At 38.2% G+C, this 20506-nt stretch overlaps 1 long non-coding RNA gene across 3 annotated transcripts in view; it reads left to right on the top strand.

Moving 5' to 3' along the window:
* Nucleotides 1–20506, top strand: part of LOC114138597 (uncharacterized) — a 92779-nt gene that overhangs the window by 60736 nt on the left and 11537 nt on the right. For all 3 annotated transcript variants that reach the window (XR_003594242.1, XR_003594241.1, XR_003594243.1), the window contains one exon: nt 16974–17084. This is a non-coding gene — a long non-coding RNA (uncharacterized LOC114138597). The remainder of the gene's footprint in view (nt 1–16973; nt 17085–20506) is intronic.

The raw sequence follows: 20506 nt of genomic DNA, 5'->3' as shown, positions 1-20506 counted from the left end.
ATTAATGTTGCATAACACTAAGCATGGATACCTGCGACGTGACATTTAAGAATTTCACGTGATACTGACTCATCAGCAACAAAAGCAGCACATCACATCCGGGCTCGATTGTGACCTGGCCTTTTCACTCTCTTTAGGTTCCACACAACAAGTCCTTAGTCAAAAATGACGTGAAGCATGATGCTTATCTGCACGGCTGACCGAGTGAAAGGCCAACATATTTAGAGCAATAGGAGGATATTGTGCGTGAATTTGAATGTCGCAGCTGAAGATTTTAAATTTAGTAAACTTTGGAAAGAAGTGACAGCATGAAATTCTCATCCTGTCTGGATTGTCAGTCCTACTGAGGCCATTTTATTCTCATACTGTATCTGTTTTTTTTGTCTTTTAAAAGAAGACAAGATCCACTGTTTGGGTTAAATTTTGTTCACTTGCTTCCAGGCTGTTACTGATGTGGCAAAGGTTAACGGAGCAGACATGCTCTGAATGCTTGGCTTAGCAGATTCTCCCACCTGAGCTGCTGCTCTGTGCAGCTCCTCCACAGTTAGCATGGCTCTCCTGGCTGCTTCTCTGAGTCTGGTTCTCGTTTCGTGGTTTTTGTGTTCACTTTTACCACGCCCTTTATTTTCAGATGATGGATGCTCATTAACATGTTCAAACGTTGAGAGTAATTTTTGTTGTTGTTGTTGTTGAACCTCGTTTTAAGCTTCGTCCCTGACCTGCCTGCTGCGTTCTTTGTTCTCCATGATGCCGTTTGTTTCCTAACAACCTTCTGATGGCTTCAAAGAAGAGCTGGATTTATACTTATTTCTAAAATTACACACATGTTGGCTGTTTTTTTTGTTTTGTTTGTTTTTTTAACCAGTTTGGTGACTTTTCAAAGCAATTTGTTTGCACTGGGTTTTATTTTGTGCTATCGGAGTACCAAGGGGCTAAATGCTACGCTATTTTTCTTTTTCTTTTTGAATTTTTGAATTGAAAAATCATAAAACACTTCTACTTTACAACGACACACGGCTTTTAAATTGGTGCATTCCAATAAAGTGTGCTGCGGTTTGTGGTTGTAGCATAAGAAAACAAAATAAGGTAAAAAGCACAGCATGTGTTTGAGTTATATAAAGTTTGCTTCCCTTAATTTTTGAGAACTGTGTGGTGTTATGCAGAAGGGCTGATGAGTTCCCTTTACAGATATTTATTATCCAAAGACCTCCTGTTAGAAAACACATGGATCACACCACTTGATGTCGAGCACCTTGATTGTAAAGTGTGTTTTCTTTTTCTTTCTTTTTGAGGTGGATGAGAGTGTTACTCATTCACTTTCTCCTCATAGTTTTTCCGAGCTCAACTCTCGATCTGCGCCTTGTTTTACGCCAGCTGCAGACGGGCAGGTTGCGCTATTAGTCACGATGAGTAAAGTTCAAACCACTTGATTTAATCCATAATACCACATGATCCAGACCTCAGCCGGGGTCACCCGGTGCAGATCTGTAAAAAAAAAAAAAAAAGCAATAAAAAATAAAACTAGATAAATACATCACAATTTATTAGATGCATTTCTGAGCATCAGGGATTACTCAGGAGGAGATGACGCGAAGTAAAAACTGAGAGTTTTTCTTGTGCAGAGGTGTGTGAGGCCTTGCTCTCCTCATCACTTCAACACTTCGAACAGATGGTGGTGTCATTTTCACGTCTCACTTCAAAATGGAGTCGGCCGGGTTTTTTTTTGTTTTTTTTTTTTAGGCCACAGCTCTCCCAGGGACTTTTAGTGTGCGTCTGTGCAGCCTCCCACATATCCCTGCTCTGTCAGCTCGGAGGCAGGTCGACACGCACCACAGCCTAACCAACATGTCTCTCTGTGTGTCACTTTTCTCTGTTAAGTCTTCTCTCTCTTTTTTTTCACACACCTATTTTTTTGTTGTTGTTGTTGTTGTTTGTTTTACTTTTTTCTTTGACTTTTCTGTCAATTCTTGTGGGACAAAAAAAGAAAAGAAAAACACAGAGGAACACGACAGGGAGGGAAAGAGAAGCACATCTTTTCTTTCTCTTTTCTCTGCCTGCTCTGAAACCGAATCAAAAAGAGAAGCTTGCTTTGATCGACGAGGCATTAAAGGTGACATGATTCAGACTGAGCCCGTCGTTTAGAAACCTGTGCTTAAAACTGAAATGTAAACTATGACTGTTGCGTCTAAAGCTTGATTTATGACGGAACATTTGTTTGTTTTTTTTCTTCATTTCTTGCTGCGTGCGTCCAGAAGCGTCACAGTTCGGCTCGGTGTGCTGACATTTCTTTTTTTTTTTTTCTAATTCTTGCTTGCTTTGTTTACAGTCCCTCTATTATTTTACCCTTTCACTTCCATCTTAAATTAACACCAATGCAAAAACACATGAAAGCTAATTTGTGCGTACATCTTCAACTTCAACTAGATTGTTTTTAAGTCTGTTTTTGATCATTTAAACCATCCTATTAAATTTCAGACTTCCCCTATTTGTTTATGTCTTCACTCTCCTCTGAAGCTCACATTTTTAATCCATCCAGCTCTTTTGTTCTGCCTTTCTTTCTTTTTTTTTTTTCATACCTTCCTTTTCCTTTTTTTAACGTCAAAACATACGCAGCAGAGGAAAAGGAAAAGGCAGATTTCTGCTGCTCTGCCCTCCAGCCTCTCATCCTCTCGGCTTCCTTTTCACTTTTTGAAACGCGCGGCGCCTGATCGCATCAAAGCCCCAGCCTCTGCGTCTTCTCTCTTGCTTTCTGACTAATTGCGATAGTAAAAAAGACGCTGAGTAAAGCCGCTCTGTCTCCCCCCTTTGTATTTTTAGGTGACAGAGTCATGTCGGACGGTGTCACGTTTTTCAGGTGCGCCCTGCAGATCGGCTCGGGTTCGACGGTCGTCCCCCCCTCCCCGGTGGCAGCTGTTTACGTCCCACAGAGACAAACCCAGTCTCTGCCGTCTCGGGAAAAATTGTCCACCTTGGTTCTGATTTGACTTTTGGGTTTCTGCTTTCGGCTGACGCTAAAAAATTGTAGTCGGTAGCTTTTCTGTTTATTTTTTTTTTTCTCTCTCTCTCTCTCTCTCTCTCTCTCATGAAGCTCCTGTTAGACACAGGCCCCTGAAGGTTTCTCCGGGTGCCACAGTGTGACAAACCAAACCAAACAATTGATTGTCAAGTAAAAAAATAATGCCAAGTAATTATGGAAGCCCGACCCGGTGCAAAAAGTGCGGTTTGTTTGCGTTGGGTTTGTGTTTTTCGATAAATAAAACTTTGTAGTAATAGTGAAACTCTGAATCAGAACGAGAATCACTTTGTTCGATGAACTTTTGAGGGTGACATATGAAGTTTTTCGGCGGTAGTAGGAGGGATGTTAAATGTTTGGAAACAATTATTTCTATTTTGAGGTGCATTTATAGAGGTGTTGCTGTGCATTGACATTTATCTCAAATAGGGAGGCATGAGTTTGTTTGTACTATTGTTAAAGTGTTTCGGAGGCGGCATTTAAATTGTACTTTGCAAATAAAAATTTTAAAAAAGACACAACAAGAAAAGTAAAAAGAATCGGCTTTGAAATTGCAAAACTGCCAAAAACCTGACGTGATATTTAATTTATGCTGGTCACACTGATGTATAAACTGTGGCATGTGGCTGTATTTTTGTTTTAATTGGTGTCAGACTTGTTTTCTTCTTATAAATAAATCCATAAGTCATTCTGAAACCGTGATGCTTTGGAGTGATAATATTACCAGAGCACCAGGGGAAATTTGCCTTGTGAAATGTTCGGTTCTCTGACAACCCACTCAGTTTCGACTGGAAAAAAAAAAAAAAAAAAAAAAATCGTTTAACCTTTTCAGCAACAACAAATGCAGGCTTAAAAAAAAAAAAAAAGAACAAGACAGAGAGAGAAAGAGAACAGAAAAGAGGAAAAGTAAAGAAGAAAATAAATCTGAAGTGATAGTGGCTTGAATATTGTCAGGTTCTCGTGGTGTTTCACTGCTCAAGTGGTTCAAATAGAAAATTATGCTGCTGGCTACAAAGAGTTAAATTTTTTGAATGATCACAGTCATCCTAAAACACAGTTTGAGTCACTGCTTTTCTTATGACGTTTTATCTGAATGCAGGCGTTTTTTCTTTCTTTCTTTTTTTTCCAGCACCTCATCTCCAGCCTTACATGCCTGAATGAAAATGCCTTTCAGCTCGATGACAAACCAAAAGTTTCAAAATAACACATTCAGTAGTTTTTCGCCCTACTCTGTCTGCAGAGTGTGGAATAAAGTAAAATGCAATTTCACTGCTGACTGGATCATTTAGTTCACATCTGGAGTTTAAGTCTTTGGGTAATTATGTGTCAAACACAGGCTGTTGCTTCTGTGTCACCACACCTTCGACTAATTCGTTGCTGCAAATCAAATTCTGCCTTTAATATTAATCCAAATTTTATTCCTAGATTAATAAACATCAAGCTGTGGTGAACACACAGACTTTTGGTGACATTTAGAGACTTTTGAGGCATCTGCTCCCTGTTGCTGTCTGTAGCCCCTTCTAATATTTCTTGCTGCGTTTTTTTTGGCTCTCTGAAAGATTTTTCTGAAAAGGCATTAAATGTCACACACCGTTCATTTGGTCCCCCTGACCTAAAATGAGACAATAAGTAAATATAAATATGTTCATGCAGTTTCAGAAAGGCATGCTTGGGGCCGTGGGTGGCATCAGCTTGCTGCTATCGGCGGCTGTTAAACCGTCTCCTTGCATCTTTGCACAGCTCAGTGCTTTCACATGTAACTAGAACCTGTCTTTTTTTTTTTTTTTCAAATTTCTAAAATTTATGTGCAAGAGCATAAACATAAAAGAAAACTATTATGTGTTTTGTTTGTTTGTTTGTACTCGAGAGTCTCGGCTTGTTGTGGCTTTTGCATCTCACAATATTCCAGCCACAGCAGTGTGTGATTCTGCCTGCGTGTGTACATGCCTTTCTACATATATGTAAGTATATGCATTAATAATGCAACGACTAGCTTGTTTTTGAGATGAGTAAACATTTGCTTTTATTTGTGACATTTTATGCGTGTGTGCGCTCCATCCTGGACACACAGCATTTTTTTTACACTTTTCTCCGCTGAGTACACACAGCTTTTTGGATGTGCTTGTGTGTGTGTGTGGGCGTGGGTGTAGGCGTGTGTGTGTATGTGTGTTTCACATATGTGTTGCAGAGATCAAATTACTAATATGTGTATTTCAGTATTGGTATTCACTTGTCTATGGTCTTTCATGTGTATTTCTGTCTCTCTCTATATATTTTTATGTGCTAATAATTGCTGTATAGTGTGGGCTACTGTCTGCTATTTGTGTTTTAAGAGCATTTGCAACGTGCGATTTTGTTCTATTGTTTTTGTATATTTAATTATATAATTTCAGTATTTTTTTGATTTTTTTTTTTGTCTGAATTTAGGAGTGAATCCTTTTCTGTAGAGCAGGTGTGTTTAGTTGCTGTTTCCTATGCTTAAGGCACATAATGATTACAAAAAGTAACAAGAATAATGTGACTCATTAAAGTAGCATTTTCTAAATTTGGCTGGTATTTATGCATGTGTTCCGTTTTGCCCTAAATTTGTTCACATTCGTGTTGTGAAAATGCATGTTTGCTCATGTGTGGGGTCTTCTATTTCTATCTGCAGGGCTCAGATAGCATGCACAACTGTAGTGGTGTGGGTGTGTTGGAAGTGTAGGGGTGCGCATGCATGCTGATGTTAGTGTGTTCATGCAATTTATGTGTGAAGTAGGCCTTCACAAACCTGTTACTTGGTCTTTGCAGAAATATAAACCTGAGATATTGAAGTTTTGGGTAGGTTGTGCTGCTTTTTTTAAATGTATTCTTTGCATTTGAGGATTATGTTCAGAGTAGCTCTTCCGAGGACTGTGTGCAGAGAGGGGCATTTTTGTATGTATCAGATGGCCTTTAGTGTAAACATCATAGCAGATAAAATCTTAATCCTAGTTTGTAGACTTAAAGTAAAAGTTCAAAAAGTGTGTGTGTGTGTGCGTGCTGAGCAGCGTAAGTATGTATTTGCATGCGCATGGGTGTGTGAAGGAGTTTGTTCCCTCTCCGCTCCGCTCATCATCTGTCCCGCCTGACATTTACACATTCAAATCAGAGACTGTTTATCCGCTGTTTTGAGACACATGACAAGATTTCTTGCTTTGTTTAAGCTAATCACCGGCGTCACTGCATGCGAAGACATGCATGCAAAGGCTCACTCAGCACAGATGTTTTGAAATCGAGCTGAAACCTCGCATCTGTAAGACGGCAACTTTTCAGGAACCATAACAAGGGCCCTGTTTTAACCTCATCACTGTGCAGTTCATGGGGTTTTTTCTCTCTCTCTCTCTCTCTCCCTTTTTTTCTCTTAAATTTTAAATATATTCTCAGCTCAAGTGTTGATTTTTTTTGTGTGTAATTGACTTTAGATGTTCTTGCTTGCTCTTAGAGTCTTCTTCTGCTTCTATATCTGTTTTGATTCTGTGATGCTTCTCACTTTATCAAATGTCAGAGTGTTTTTCTTTTGTCGTTTTTTTAGAAGTCTGTTCTTTATTTCCATATTATCACCTTTGTACAATGTGCAGTTTGTGGCAAAGGGAGGAGTTACCAGCTCAGCACAAATTGGGTTTTGATAAGGTCACACTTGCATGTAAACAAGAGCAAGGTCTGCGGGACCCCAAACAAAGAGAGTTACACAACTATTTAGATTAAAAAAATAATAATAATATAAAAATTAATACATTTCATATTCGGTCATGTCACTCATAAAACTAATAATTACCTCTCAGCTTTATTATGCGTTGATGCTATTATCTTTTTGTCCCCAAACCTTTTTGTCTTTCTTTATACCTTTTTATGTTTTAAATGAACATATGATTCATAAGGCACATTGACTTTGACTTACTTAATAATCTCAGCTGGAACAATAGCATTTCCTTTTACTGACTGATGAAGGCAACAGCTGAAGGCCAATAACTGGAAAAAAAGATTAGTTTCCCAAGGAAGCCTTTGAAAATATTCAGTTCGTTTGATAATTTTACTTCCTTAGTCGGAGCGTCCCGCTTATTTTGGACTGGTGAAAATAATGTAAATGAGTTACAGAAGTACTAATTTCATTTATTTATCTACTTTTGTCATCTTAGCGCTGCATCAGTCAGATGTTTGTGACCGATTTGACGTTTTCAGTTTTTGTACGACTGTCTCCTGAAAACTTTTGTATTTTCAGCAACTGTGACAAAATTAGACACAAGATCTCCATTTATTATATTTGTGAAATTACATGTCTATGCTTAATATTTCAGAAATAGACTCCATAAATGAGTATGGAGTTAGCATTTCAAACTGCCTTCAGCATCGTTTATTAGCCGTTAGCGGTACTAGTTCTTGTAAATGACAGTCTGTGTATTCCCTAGAGAAGTACCTTCTTTATCTTATCTCTGAGATTTCCTAAAGTCTGCAAATGTTTCTAGATTTGACACGTACGACATAACTGAAAGAGACGGAGAGCTCAAAAAGACGAAACAATGCAAGTTTGTCACATGCTGTTCAGCCTTTCTGTTATGTGCTCAAAATCTGGTTTTCTCTTTCAGCCTGAATGAGCCACAGGCTTTGAGGTGTCGCAGAAAATATAATTTCCTTTGAAATAGCTTCTTACTTCCCTGTGCTTCCACCGGCTTCACCTTAAACAACTCACTGATACTGAACCTAGCTAGGCTAAACGTCAATCTTCTCTCTTTAGTAACTACTTCCACTCCTTTTGGCGAAAAAAATGGAGCTTTGATTTTGACTTTCACTGACTGGAGAAAATATGTCACTTTTTAGTTCCCCAGAAGATCTTCTTAGTGCACCTAATTATTTTATTTGTGAAAAAATTCCCCTTTTTTCATGTTCCTGACAACTTCATTTCTGACAGGAAACACAACCACTCATATCTGTGTTGATACATCAAACACTCTCATTTTTTTTCTCTCCCCCCTCACAGTTTTTAATTACACGATCATCTGTGCGACACGGCTTGGATTCGAAACGTATCAGTGGAAATTATTTAGATGATCTCATTACTATTACTGTATCTGTCATCAGCGTGAATAAGCCCTTCTGGCACCATTTTTGGGTCCGTTTTTGGACGGGCTCAACCTCCTGAAACTAAAATTCAAATGACACTCACGCATGCAGATATCAGTCATGTTTTCATCTCTAGATTTCACCTCCTCCCTGTAATTTTGACATTCTCAGTTGTGTAGTTTCGTGTGATGCATTTTAGGGTTCGCGTTCGCTGCGATATTGACGTTGCTCTGCTTGGCTCCTCTCCCGTGTGGAGGAAATAGTTTTTTGTCTTGTCTCCACAGCACCACCATCACTTCATGACTTTGTTTGGGTTCGGTTAAGTCTGTTGCAGCAGCACAAGAGTCTGTGTATCAGAAAATAAGCCACGGTTCGTTCTGAGGTTGTTTTTCTCCTTTATAGTGGGTGTGAAGGTGTTTAAGTAAAACATCTTAAAGCCTTACCATATCCTGCCTGATATGAAGTACCTTCCAAACCACATGCGCCAGCATGCTCTGATTCCTACGTTTGTTACTTTTTCTCATGTCACACTGAAGCAGCATGAACATTATTGTGAAATAATGATGTTGCATATTCTTATAAGAGACATAACTGGAGAAATGTACAATTAAGAAAGACACAATCGTGACTTGGAGACTTAAATGAGCAAAATGGTAAAAAGGGAACATTTTTACTTAAATTTTTATATTAGAATAATAGTTGACACAACTGTTAAATATTGCAGCCAATGTAATATTTGGTTATTCAAGCTACAGTAACAAACCATCTAGCTTGTTTTGTAAAATAAAAGCTATTCCATCATATTATATGTTTCTAAATATTTTTTTCCCTTTAAATACGATGATTTTATAAATTTGTAGTATCTTACTGTACTGTAGATTATTATGCAATGGAAAACTCGTACTGGCTCATACTGTGTTGCCACATATCGTGACATTGTTGCACTTGTTCCAAGTGGTTACAGCGACTTTGCTGGAATCACAGATACCTGAAACGGGTCACAAGAACCGGAGGGTGCACACGAAACATTCTGCAGCTCTCACAGTCACTCAGGGCAGAATCCAAATTTTGCACAAGCAACATGAGTGGGCTGTCGAAACAGTCACTCCAAGAAGAACATCCGTTCTGCCTCCGAGCCGTGTGTTTTTACCTTCACTTGCGAAAGCACAGATGCCAATATGATGAGAAGGGAGGGGGGGAAAAAAAGGAGAAGTTGGATGATGTTGTAAAAGCCAGCATACACACACACCCCACACACACACACCCACACCACACACACACCCACACCCCACACACACCCACACACACAGAGATGGAAGGGGGTTGAATCAGCAGAACTTTTGTAAGTGAAATGTTTTCTGTTTCTGACTCGATTCCTTTCGAACCTTTAAAATGTTTGACCAACTCTGGTAAATTTGGAGTTCAAGTCAATCAACCAAAAAAAAAAAAGAAAAAAAAATCAGGTTAGGTTAACAATATCACCTTCATACCAGAGCTGTTTGCACTAACTGGATTCATTGCTTTATTTGCAGTGAATATTGGCCATACTTTCAGCTTCACTCATTGTTATTGTAAGTCTTATATTGTCTGCTGTTGTAGACATGTGTGGTGAACTGTATACAAACCTCAGTGAAATGTAAATATGCTGCAGTCGGCCACACTGAGAACTGAAACATATCGATTCTGGATTTTCCCTGTGCTCTGCTGCCTCAGCCTCTCACTGATATTAAACCTCTCACTTCCTTTTTGAGGCCGGTTTGTTTACCAGCCAACCAGCTATTTTTACAGGAGGCTTCTTCTCACCAGCAAGAGTTCGTTTACCGTCGAAAAGGATGTGTCCTCTCCACCCGTGCTGCTGTTGCTGTGCATCTCGCATACAGGTGTATCATAATCATTTTATGACTTTTGCAGGTCGACATTCTCAGGCAGAGATAACCACGAGAGTAGCCGCAAGGTGACCTGATGGGTAAATGTGCAGTTTGAACAGTCATGCTAGAAATAAAGTGTGAAGGTCCCACAAATCAGGACATTGCAAAACAATCTTCTGATTTTGAGGCCTTTTCCACGGTATTAGCAAACCAGCCATAATCCTGACTCTCTTAAGGACACAGTAGGTTTCCTAGCATGCACAATATGGAGTGATAACAATAGTACTCTGACTGGTTTGAGTTTTGGCAAAATGTCCATACTGACACTGTTTGTTGTCATGATGGCAGCATATTGGGGTCAATGGCGAGACATGGGGATGCATTGTGGAGGCAGTGGTGATGTACGGTATATATCATAATGGTACCGTTCAAAGCAACCGTTCACGCACACTCACATGGTGGTAAGCTACATTGTAGCCACACCTGCCTTTTTGTCAGCAGCTGCTGATGACCAATCCACATGCCAGAAACTCATCTACCGTACAAGAGACTCTTTCCAGGGAGGAATCTGTGATTCTGGGAGGCACAGAGCTCTCAGCTGGAAAGAAGGGTGCACACCTCCTAATTGCACCCCCTCCTTAAATGTGGTGATTGATTGCAGGCTGAAGGAAATACTGTTTCAAGCTCCAGTCTGACTGTGCTGCGCACATATCAGGCCGCTACTCAAAAGTGCCAGGATCATGTTGACTTAGGAGGAGGATGTGCTAGCAGACTTAGTGACTCATGCAGATTTTATAGCCTTGCAGTTTCAGGTGATATCCCCGAATAACCCACGCTTTGATGTTTACTTTTGATTGAGTAGAATGTCGCGCATAAAAAAAGAAGAAGAAAAAAAAAGGCTCACCAGGATGTGGAAAACCCCTTTAAAGGCACCCTTTCAGACTATTTAGGAAGAAAAATCTTCGTATTAAGGCCATGAAAACTACACAGCACATGCATGTTACCAAGGCAACAGCGTTGAGGTCCTCTAGTGCTAGAGCTTCATCCTGACGGTGGTCCAAGAGAATCATACAAGGCCGGGTCCCTGCTGACATAGGTGACAAGGTGAGGGAGCAGACACGCATGTCTGCAAAATATCTGGGAAAATTATGGTTACTAAGAGACCAGCAGCATCATAATTGCCTTCAAACATAAATTATATTTCCAGATGTCTCTGTCCAGCTGTGTGGCTCATGCGTTTTCCTGTGTTTCTTTTATTTTTATTTTTTTGTCATAAATACTGAATTAGACTTGGGAAGCATTGTTCAAACAACCAAGAACACTATAGGATTCTGCAGTTTGTATAACCAACACTGGTAGAAATACATTGACGTAATCATTTTTTCTGACCTCCTACATCATTGTTTAGTGATTTTGGCGTATTTTTAAACAGATTTTTTTTTTCTCCATCTGTCTAGATCAGACAGATGACAGAATATCCGTCAGGTTGAGTTAAACCTTGATATGTGCTTTATTGTTTTGAACAGAATGCCTCACCTTCATCTGTTATGTTCTAATATGCAAGATTTTATGGTTGACATTGGTTGGCCTAATTGTCCTCTCTCTGCTAGCTAATCACCAGTCCTCCACCTCTGTGGTTATCAGTTGATGTGAGGTGTTCATCATAACATGTTAGATATGTTTTTTGTACGAAGTGATGGGATTCATAATGACTCATTCATAATGGCTTCATTTGTCCAACAGACTCTGTTTCATAGGGGATCCGCTGCAACTTTGCTAGTTTTAACTTAATGTTTAACACACTATTTGTTTTAACCCTGGTTCCTAAAGACCCTTAAATTACCAAAATAACAGCAGGGATTAACTTTAAAATGTAAAATTTGAGTGCAGTCTGGGCTACATGCTCATGGATCTTGGTTCGTTTGTTGTGAAACTTGGATTTAGGTAGCAAATCTCAGAATCTCAGAGTTTTCCTTCCCATGTACATTAAATATTGCAAGCTTTTTGCAGTGATGTGCCATTAAAGTAGAAACAGATGATATTACTTGCGCTACATAGATAAATGTTGGATGAAGGACACAACGTAGTAGCCCAGAGCAACGTTCACAAAGTTACAACCTTTTCCCTGACTTTAACTAGGAAAGAAGACCAAAGGAGATTTACTATCAATAGCAATTTAGCATTTGGAAGCAAATCACAAACTGTGGAGTCAAATAATTTAAGCAATTTAAGTTTTAAAAGTCAGACGAGGTGGAAAAAAGTACTATATGCTTTTTCCCTCTACTTCATTGGAAAAATGGACATGCTGTTAACTTCAAAAAGGTAATCTTGTGTGTTTAACAAAACCAGAATGCTCCGTTCTTAAGTAAAATAGTTTGCGTCATATTTTAATTTGCTTTTCCCTAGAATGTAAAACACCTGACTGAACTTCATTTAAGGAAGTGTTGCATACTTATGTTCCCCCGTCTCCTTTTTTCTGAGCTGTTAGCTCCACATTGTTATATTCTGCTCAGTCACCAACAGGGGGTGTCTTCTCTGGTTACATAAATTAGCTATAGATGGGAAAAATAAGCTTTTTCACCTTTTTATTTATGAATCATACAAACACAGATAGAAGAAGCATAGAATAGAATAGGATAGAAATTTATTGACCCAAACTAGAAGCATGCAGGTTCAAACTAACATAAAAACAGAACAATAGAAACGAGGCTGTACAGTAAGGGCAAATTTACAACATAAGAAAAATAATACCTTATAGTTATTAAATGCTCTGTTTAAAAGAAATGTGCAACAAATTAGAAAAAATTGTATGAAATTCATTTGAGTTGTGGCTTCATCTGAAGTAAAACAGGGGATGCAGCGATATTTGCATCGCTGCAGAAAAATATGTTTAATGACATTTGTGTGATTGCTTCTTAAGATCCAACTACCCACTTCCTTTGCTAAAGACCACAGCACTCATGGCCTGACTGATGAACCACGTTTAAAACAGACGTTTCATCAGGGCAGACTGTAAATCCATCTGCAATCATGCGTCAGCTTACTATGTCGTAGATTAGAACAAATTAAGTCACAATTATACAGTGGTATAATATACTTTGTTAAATAAACAAAAAGTATGAGGATGTGAAGTTTTCATCTCATGAAAATTTGTGCGTAGGCCTAATTTGCATCATGCACCACAAGTAGGGTGGATGTTTTTCTCTACACCTCGTCTTTATGGTAAATGAATGAAGGTTTTCTTCTGGGCCTGTTATTAGCTTTGGCTGTTTAAGCTGTTTTTTCTGTTTATCTTAGTTGAAAGGAAAAAAAAGAAATGACAAAACTATCAACCGAACAAAAACTACCTCATTGCTCCGAGACTGAGCTGTTCTGTGCTGATGACTTTAAGGAAGATTTTACTGGCTCGCCTGCGCTCACTGGCTACTGAGGATTATATACAAAAACAGGTCTTGCGAGGCAGAAGCTCTTCTGTCGCACTTCCAATAATTTGCTTGTGAAAGGTCAGCGATGAAACCTGAAGATCAGCAGATTACCATCAGTCAAATGCATCACACACTATGTAAAAACAACATTGAGGTCTGGTGATCAGATGCAACATTTGACAAGTTGAATGTTGTGGGTTTTATGGACTTTCAGACTAAGTCCGTAAAACACACAAATCTACACAATTTAGTAATTCAGACTGTGTAAATGAACGGTTCATTTGTCTGTTCTTGTCTCTATGAATGTAAGAAATTATATCTTAGCTTCATTTATTTTTTTTAGTCAATTAAGTTGTTTTACATTCTGTTTTTTTTTTAGATCACAATTGGTTATTATGAGAGGAACAACAATGCAAAGCAATACATTTTAATGTACAAACATAGGGAGAGACAATGTCTAATCCTTAAAACAAAAATGTTGCGTCTTTTTTGTTTTGTTTTTGTTTTTCACTGCAGGCTCTCTGCTTTTGTTTACTCCTGTGCAATAAAAAAAAAAAAGTTCAGTTCCATGAACCATGGATGTGAGGAGTCGACTGAACAGTTCTGACAGGTCGGCATTCAAATCCAAATCCAATCTATTTGTAAAGCAAAATTAAAACCCAGCGAGTTTTCCCAGAGCATCATACAAAAATAGAATAAATAAGAGATAAAAGCAAGAAATAAAACAGACATTAAAACACTCATAAAACAGAGACAGCAAAAACAGCATGTTAACTCACACGAGTCAAATATTATTCAAAAAATATGCTTTTCTTAAAAAGAGACTCAGCCACAGTAGGAAATGTTTCCGCCTGGTTTTTGCGACAGCTAAAAGCATCTGTGTGTTTCAGTTAAGAGACAACGGCAGCGATTTCAACCAGCTGACGACGGGAAAGGGATGCATGACCGACGCCGGCTGAAGTTCATAGCAATAGTCGAGACGGGTTGAGATGAAGGCGTGTTTTGTTCTCTCCAAGTCATGCCTCAACAAAACTGACGGAAGTTTTTCTGTTTGCCGCAAGTGGAAGAAACTTTTTGTTTTGTTTGTTTTTTTGCTAGACAGATCTGATCTGTTTGACAAAATCTTTTAGCCCGTGTCAGTCGTTACTATCCAAATTTGATATGTGATGTTTGATGAATGGCCTGAGGAAAGCAAAATTAATAAGCAAGTTACCTCAGGTACATTTAGGTCTGAATATAGTAACGTTTGTTTTGGATTCACTGAAGCTTAAAAAATGTTGCGCTATCCAAGCCTTGACGTTTTCAAGACAATTTAATGGATTATTAGGAATACTATAAGACAGACGGTCCAAGGTGGACAGAAAATGTTCAGTATTAACACTTAATTCTCACTTGTTAATGAGTGCAGGTTCCCAATAAAAATAAATACAACCATATTGTTTTATTACACTGGATGTGGGAAAGACTGCTGTGACAATGTCCATTTGAGATCGAAAGGGTTGGATTTTTAATTTGGAGTTAAGGAAATGTCTACAATTTCCTCATTAAAGGTTGCGATTTCTTAAAATTGGTTGTAGGCAAAGTGCAACGTGCTCCACATTTAATATCTGTTTGCATTTATGGTGCATTGTTTGTGTGAACTCCTGGCAGATTAGTCATCTGAGCATTAGTTTCATTTTTTACTTTGCTTTTCACAATCATGTAGAGTCCTTTATCTTAGATTAAAAAGACAAGCACTGAATGTTTCTCCCACTGCCGGAAAACACAGTAAAGTTGTCTAAGTTGTAAAGTTTCTGGTGCAGATTCAGTACAAGCACTTTGGGTTTTGTGCTGTTATGGTGTAGATTGTTAAAGTGTGAGATGCTCCTTTAGAATAGCTGCACAGATGTGTGAAAATCTCAAGACAAAGCTAATGTTTGACAGCTTTCCAGTCAACGTGAGATGAGGAAAAGAAGTACACAACAGAAGAGAGTTGTAGGAATTATATTTTTGACCAATTTGCGTATTTTGGGGAACTTTTTTGGGGAAAAGAAACATGCACGGAGTCGTGGTTATTAATTTGGAAAAAAAGAGAGATATCTTAAACAGATAAACTTCATTGTGATTTTTCAGTATTTAGAAATCTACAAGAATGTTACGTATTGTATCTATTTATCATCTTATTAATGTTAATTAAAAATAAAGGTGGACTAATCGACTTGGCTTAAAATCCACTCTAAAAGTAGCCTGGGATGTATTGATTAAAATGTATGAGCTGAAGTCAGGTTGAACACCCAGTGCAAGCCTCTTTTTTTCCTCCATCTTTTTTTTTCTGTCACACAGAAACGGGCTTCGTTTCTAGTCAGAGCTCAGCCCACGAAATAATGCGTCCGTCCGTTAAGTGCGTGGGTCGACTTTTCAGGCGCTGACTTATCTGTTACACAAAACTCAAACACGTGTAAATCATGAGTGATAATCTGAGACCTGAAAACAAACAACAACAACAAAAACCCCAAAAATGTTAGATAAAGATGAAAAAACAAGCGTTTTTGTGTGTGTGTGTGTGTGTGTGTGTGAGTGAAAGTTCTGTAAACTTTTGCATCGTTAATAAAATAGTTTCACTTTTTTTGCTAATGTGTCTCCAACCTAATTTTCATATTAATCTGATATGTAAATCCTAAATGTGACTGATTTATTTATTTTTTCTTCTTTTGCTTCCAACATTCAGGCTTGTCTTCATTTCACCTTCTAACTGTTTTGAAGAGCAGAAAATCAATTAGATTTTTTTTCCTTTTTCGTCCAAACACGACACGTACTGCGTAAATTATTGTTCCTTTTAGAATAATCACTTTTCAAACATTATGAAACAAGGTGTAGTCATCCAGAGTCTTTCGGTGGTTAACATGTGAGACATGTTAGATCCCTGAGATGAGGGCATGTTGGTATTTGTCGAGAAATAAAAAAAAAGAGACACCAATGCTACATTATTTATGCCAACGAGTGACTCCTGAGCAACTTTCTCAGGCATTCATTCGATATTGTAAGGAGAGCAGCTACTGTTCATTCTGAACAGAAATGGGGATTTCTCAAAAGTGTTGCTGTGTGTGCATTCTTCCTCATACGCTTTGCACCATTAATATGTTTATGAGTCAGCTGAAAGGAGTGTGATATCAACGGCAGAACGATAACATGTAAGAATCGCTTTGGCTGAGATTTTCTTTTTTTCCAGAAATGCTTTGACAGAAAAAAATCTTGAGATTTCTCACATTTTCAATTTCAACAATTGTATTTTGACTGTATTTATAAAAGAAAAAAAAAAAAAAAAAACAGAGCAAAGTTAAATACAGCACATCTAATTTCGTAAAAGTATAAACTGAACCCCTGAATATAAATGCTGTGACGTTTAGAGGTGCTTTTGGTTCAATTAACCAAACTAAAACCAGACTATTTCACTTGTCTGAGAATAGTTTTTAATATTTATGGAGTGAATTTGCCTCCAGATTACCTCAAGAAGTTAATTTGAACAATGGATGTCTCCAGGTTTCCCGTTTTGTTCAGATTATTGTCTAAGAGGGGGGTTTTCTTTTTCTTTTGTCATCTCTTTTGCAGGGCAGAGACACGACGAGGAGGCAGATTCACCACAGCTCTTGAAGGCATGTTTCCACTGCCTTCGCCCATCATAACGAGCGCCGGGGAAACCACCTGGTCTGAGCTTTTCTGGTAGGAGTTTATATCTCTGAATTACTGTACTACCAGACCGGTCAGTGTCTTGAAACCAGACGGGTTTGTTTGGTAATAAGCTTGTCATATTTCCATTGTTTTTGAGTTTGTTGACTTGTGTGCATTTTTTAACATTTTTCAAACAAATTTCATGACATGATACTCTTGATGTTATTTCATTCAGGTTCACTTTTTAGACAGTAATACGTCACACTAGCCTGGCAACTGCCTTCCTGAGCGTTTCTGCCGGATTCTCGTCTTACCTTCAGTTCAGTTTCCCACGATGCATTTCATCCAGGCCAAACAGGAGAAGGAGCTGTGAACGATGACACTGATTTTTAAAATTTTTTTTATTTTTTAGTACTTATTTAGTATTGTAGGCTGCCATGGTTGTAGTTTGGCAGCAAGTGAACGAAGCCCTTCAGTTCATGTTGGCCACGTTTCCGAATAATGTGCAATTAATAGACGAATATGTAAGAGATTCCATTGCTGGCAAAAAATGACTCTCCACATGCAGCCCACTCGGTTTCCAGTACGCTTAATAGTGTAGCTTCCTTCACGTTTCAGCTGGCGAATTACATATTTCATGGCCTAACGTTTAGCGATAGGGTAAAATCAGTTGTTGTAAACAGTTAGCATTAATACTACTTAAAAGCGATAAAAAGTTTATAGACACTAAGTAGCATCTGGGGAAATTGTAGCAAAAAGTGTATAAAATGCTCAACGTAGGAAGTTATTGCAAGACTTAAAACATGCATAATAATATTAGCCTCCAGGGCTGTTTAGTGCACAAAGCTGTGCATTAATTTGTAGTTCTGTGCACAAGCCGTGTCGGTGTGTGTGAGAAAACATTATTTGTTTTCAAATAGTGCTATGAGTGAGATTGGTGCCCAACTTTGTGTTATTTTAGCTTGCCACAAAGTTCCAGTTTGCAGATGTTACAGCTTACAGTTGTCATGTAATTCTAGAGAATCACTGCTTTGCTGAAGTGGATGATTTGTCGTTAGTAGATAACCAGATTAAAAGATTTTTTGCCTTTTTAGGAGCCACTTTGATCAGGAGCTCTTTGTTTATTTTACATGGTCTTATTCTATGTGGTTTTATTATGGGCGTCATTGTTTATTTGTGTATGCAATATATTTCATCAAACACTGGAAGGAAATCTGCAGCAGTGTTTCTTTGACATCCATTTTTACTTCATGATGATAATTATCGTCTGGGACCAGATGAAACTCTGACTACTGAAAGAGTGTATCAGATTTTTAAAAATATGTGGCTACTCTCTTCTTCGTTATTGTGCTTCGTTTTATTTTAACTTTTGAAACACAACACATGCACATGTATCCTGGGGTATTTCGTGTGCCTTTGTATATCATATATAAATAATCATGGGGGGCCGCTGTGGCTATTTTTTGGTTCCAGTTCAGCCCCAGTCAAGAGATCACAGAGTCTTTGGGTTCTGTCTGCTGAATGTCCGTGTCATTCTGTGGTCAAAAGTGGACAAAAATAATCTACCTGCTGTCAAGACTAAACTCTCTTAGGTTTTTAAAAATATATATTTTTGATGTCTTTTTTTAATCTTTCCTTTATTCAGAGAGTCTTACCTGTTTTTTTTAGTATGATTTGATGGGCTGTCAATTAAAGATGAGGACTGTCTTCTCGTGGATTGTAAAAAAAATCTGCTCAAAGATCGTAGATGTCCATTTGAATAATCTGACCTTTCTCTGGAAGGGACATGCAGTCCAAAAAGCTAAAGGCGTCATTAGTAGACGGAAACATGACCTAGAGGAGCAGTTTCTCTGTATGCCTTCTCACGTCAAACTAATTAGTCGTTTGTTGACCCTTTACACTAAGGGTCAACAAATCTTGTTGATGATAAGACTGCGTGTGTTTGTTTTGTTTTTTTCTGTTTATTTTTCTCCTGAGCCATTTATTTCATGATTTATTTCATATCTGGATCAATGAACACAATGGTGCCTCCAGGAATAAATTAAGTTTTCTGATTCGGTAAAAGGTTGAGGAAAAATCTGAGCCCACAGCAGCTGAGAATACTTTAGGAAGTTACAGAAGACGATTTGCTTTACATGCGACGTGCTAAACTTGGCCGGCAGTGCATAACACAGCGGCCACCACAAAGATGTTGTAAAAAGAAAAACGTCTCCAGAGCCAGTGTGAAATGATTATGGCAAAGATTTACATCCCCATTAGTGCCTGAGAAGTGTTTTGCTAAGAAAACAAAAACAAACAAATAAAATAAAAAATAAAAAAGTCTCATCAGTGATCTGGGTGTTGAGACACTACTAAGATATCTATTGTAGAGCATGAGTTGTTGTTTCTGTGCCCTCATGCCAAAATCGTAATAATTTCCCACAGATCCGTTTTTGTTGTTTCAAAAAAATCTTTCCTCTCGATGTGTTTATGCTCAAATAGCTGCATGGACAAATCTTTGAGAAAGGAGAGTTCACACTTCACCCTTTTTCTAAGTTTCCAACAAATAGCCACATTTATATTCAATATTTTACAATTAGAAGGGGGATTTTTGTACAGAAAATCCACTTTTTTCTCTTTTTACGGCATTGGACGGTCTTAGATGATTTTTTCCAGAGAACATATCATGATCCATATATGACTGTTCATTTCTGTTTTAGAGATCAATGGCTTTGAAAGCTCTTTTAGTGTCAGAAACACATTTTAAGTGTTATACATTTGTCTTATTTTGTCAGAAATTGTAAAACATCTTGGTTTGAAAGACCTGATGATATTTAATCCTAGTTGTCTTATTCCAGTTCTCCAAGACTGATGCTTGTTTATAAGTCCCTGCTCCAACACATTGAATTTATATGACTGAATTTATTCTTAATTTTATACTACTTTCCAGTTATTATTCTGTCACACTGATCATACATTATCAATTTCTGATTTAGGAATCAAGCTACTTAAAAGTCGAAATCCCAGAAAAACTTTAGAAAAGGCCATAACTCCAGTCGTACAGACCTTTAGACTTCCATCACTCTCCTCTGGTAGCTGTTGTTTACGTCAGCTGGTTTCCTTGACAGGCAGCAACGGACGCCTTAGCAACCGAGAGTAATCAGCCGAAGTGGAGTTCATCCATACATCAAAGTCCAAAATGTCAATATGTGTCATTGCGTCAGAGAAAAAAAAACAGCTTGCGTCGCCACTGGAGCCACTTTACTGCCTCGGTGTCGGTATTTAAGGAAGTCCTCACACTTGGGCACACAGTGGCGACAGAATCAAAACCAAGAAACCCAGCGACAGGCTGCTAATAAAACAAGATGTACAGCCAGGTCTCGCAGAGGAGCAAAGCTCCGAGGTATAGCTCACATGTCCCTCATAAACCTGTCTGGACCCATGCAAGCCGATTCAGAAATTACAACCGGCTTATGGCTTAATTAATATCAATT

This window comes from Xiphophorus couchianus, chromosome 22 (genome assembly GCF_001444195.1).
Source record: "Xiphophorus couchianus chromosome 22, X_couchianus-1.0, whole genome shotgun sequence".
Taxonomy (NCBI): Eukaryota; Metazoa; Chordata; class Actinopteri; order Cyprinodontiformes; family Poeciliidae; genus Xiphophorus; species Xiphophorus couchianus.
This window is presented reverse-complemented; position numbering and strand designations above follow the sequence as displayed.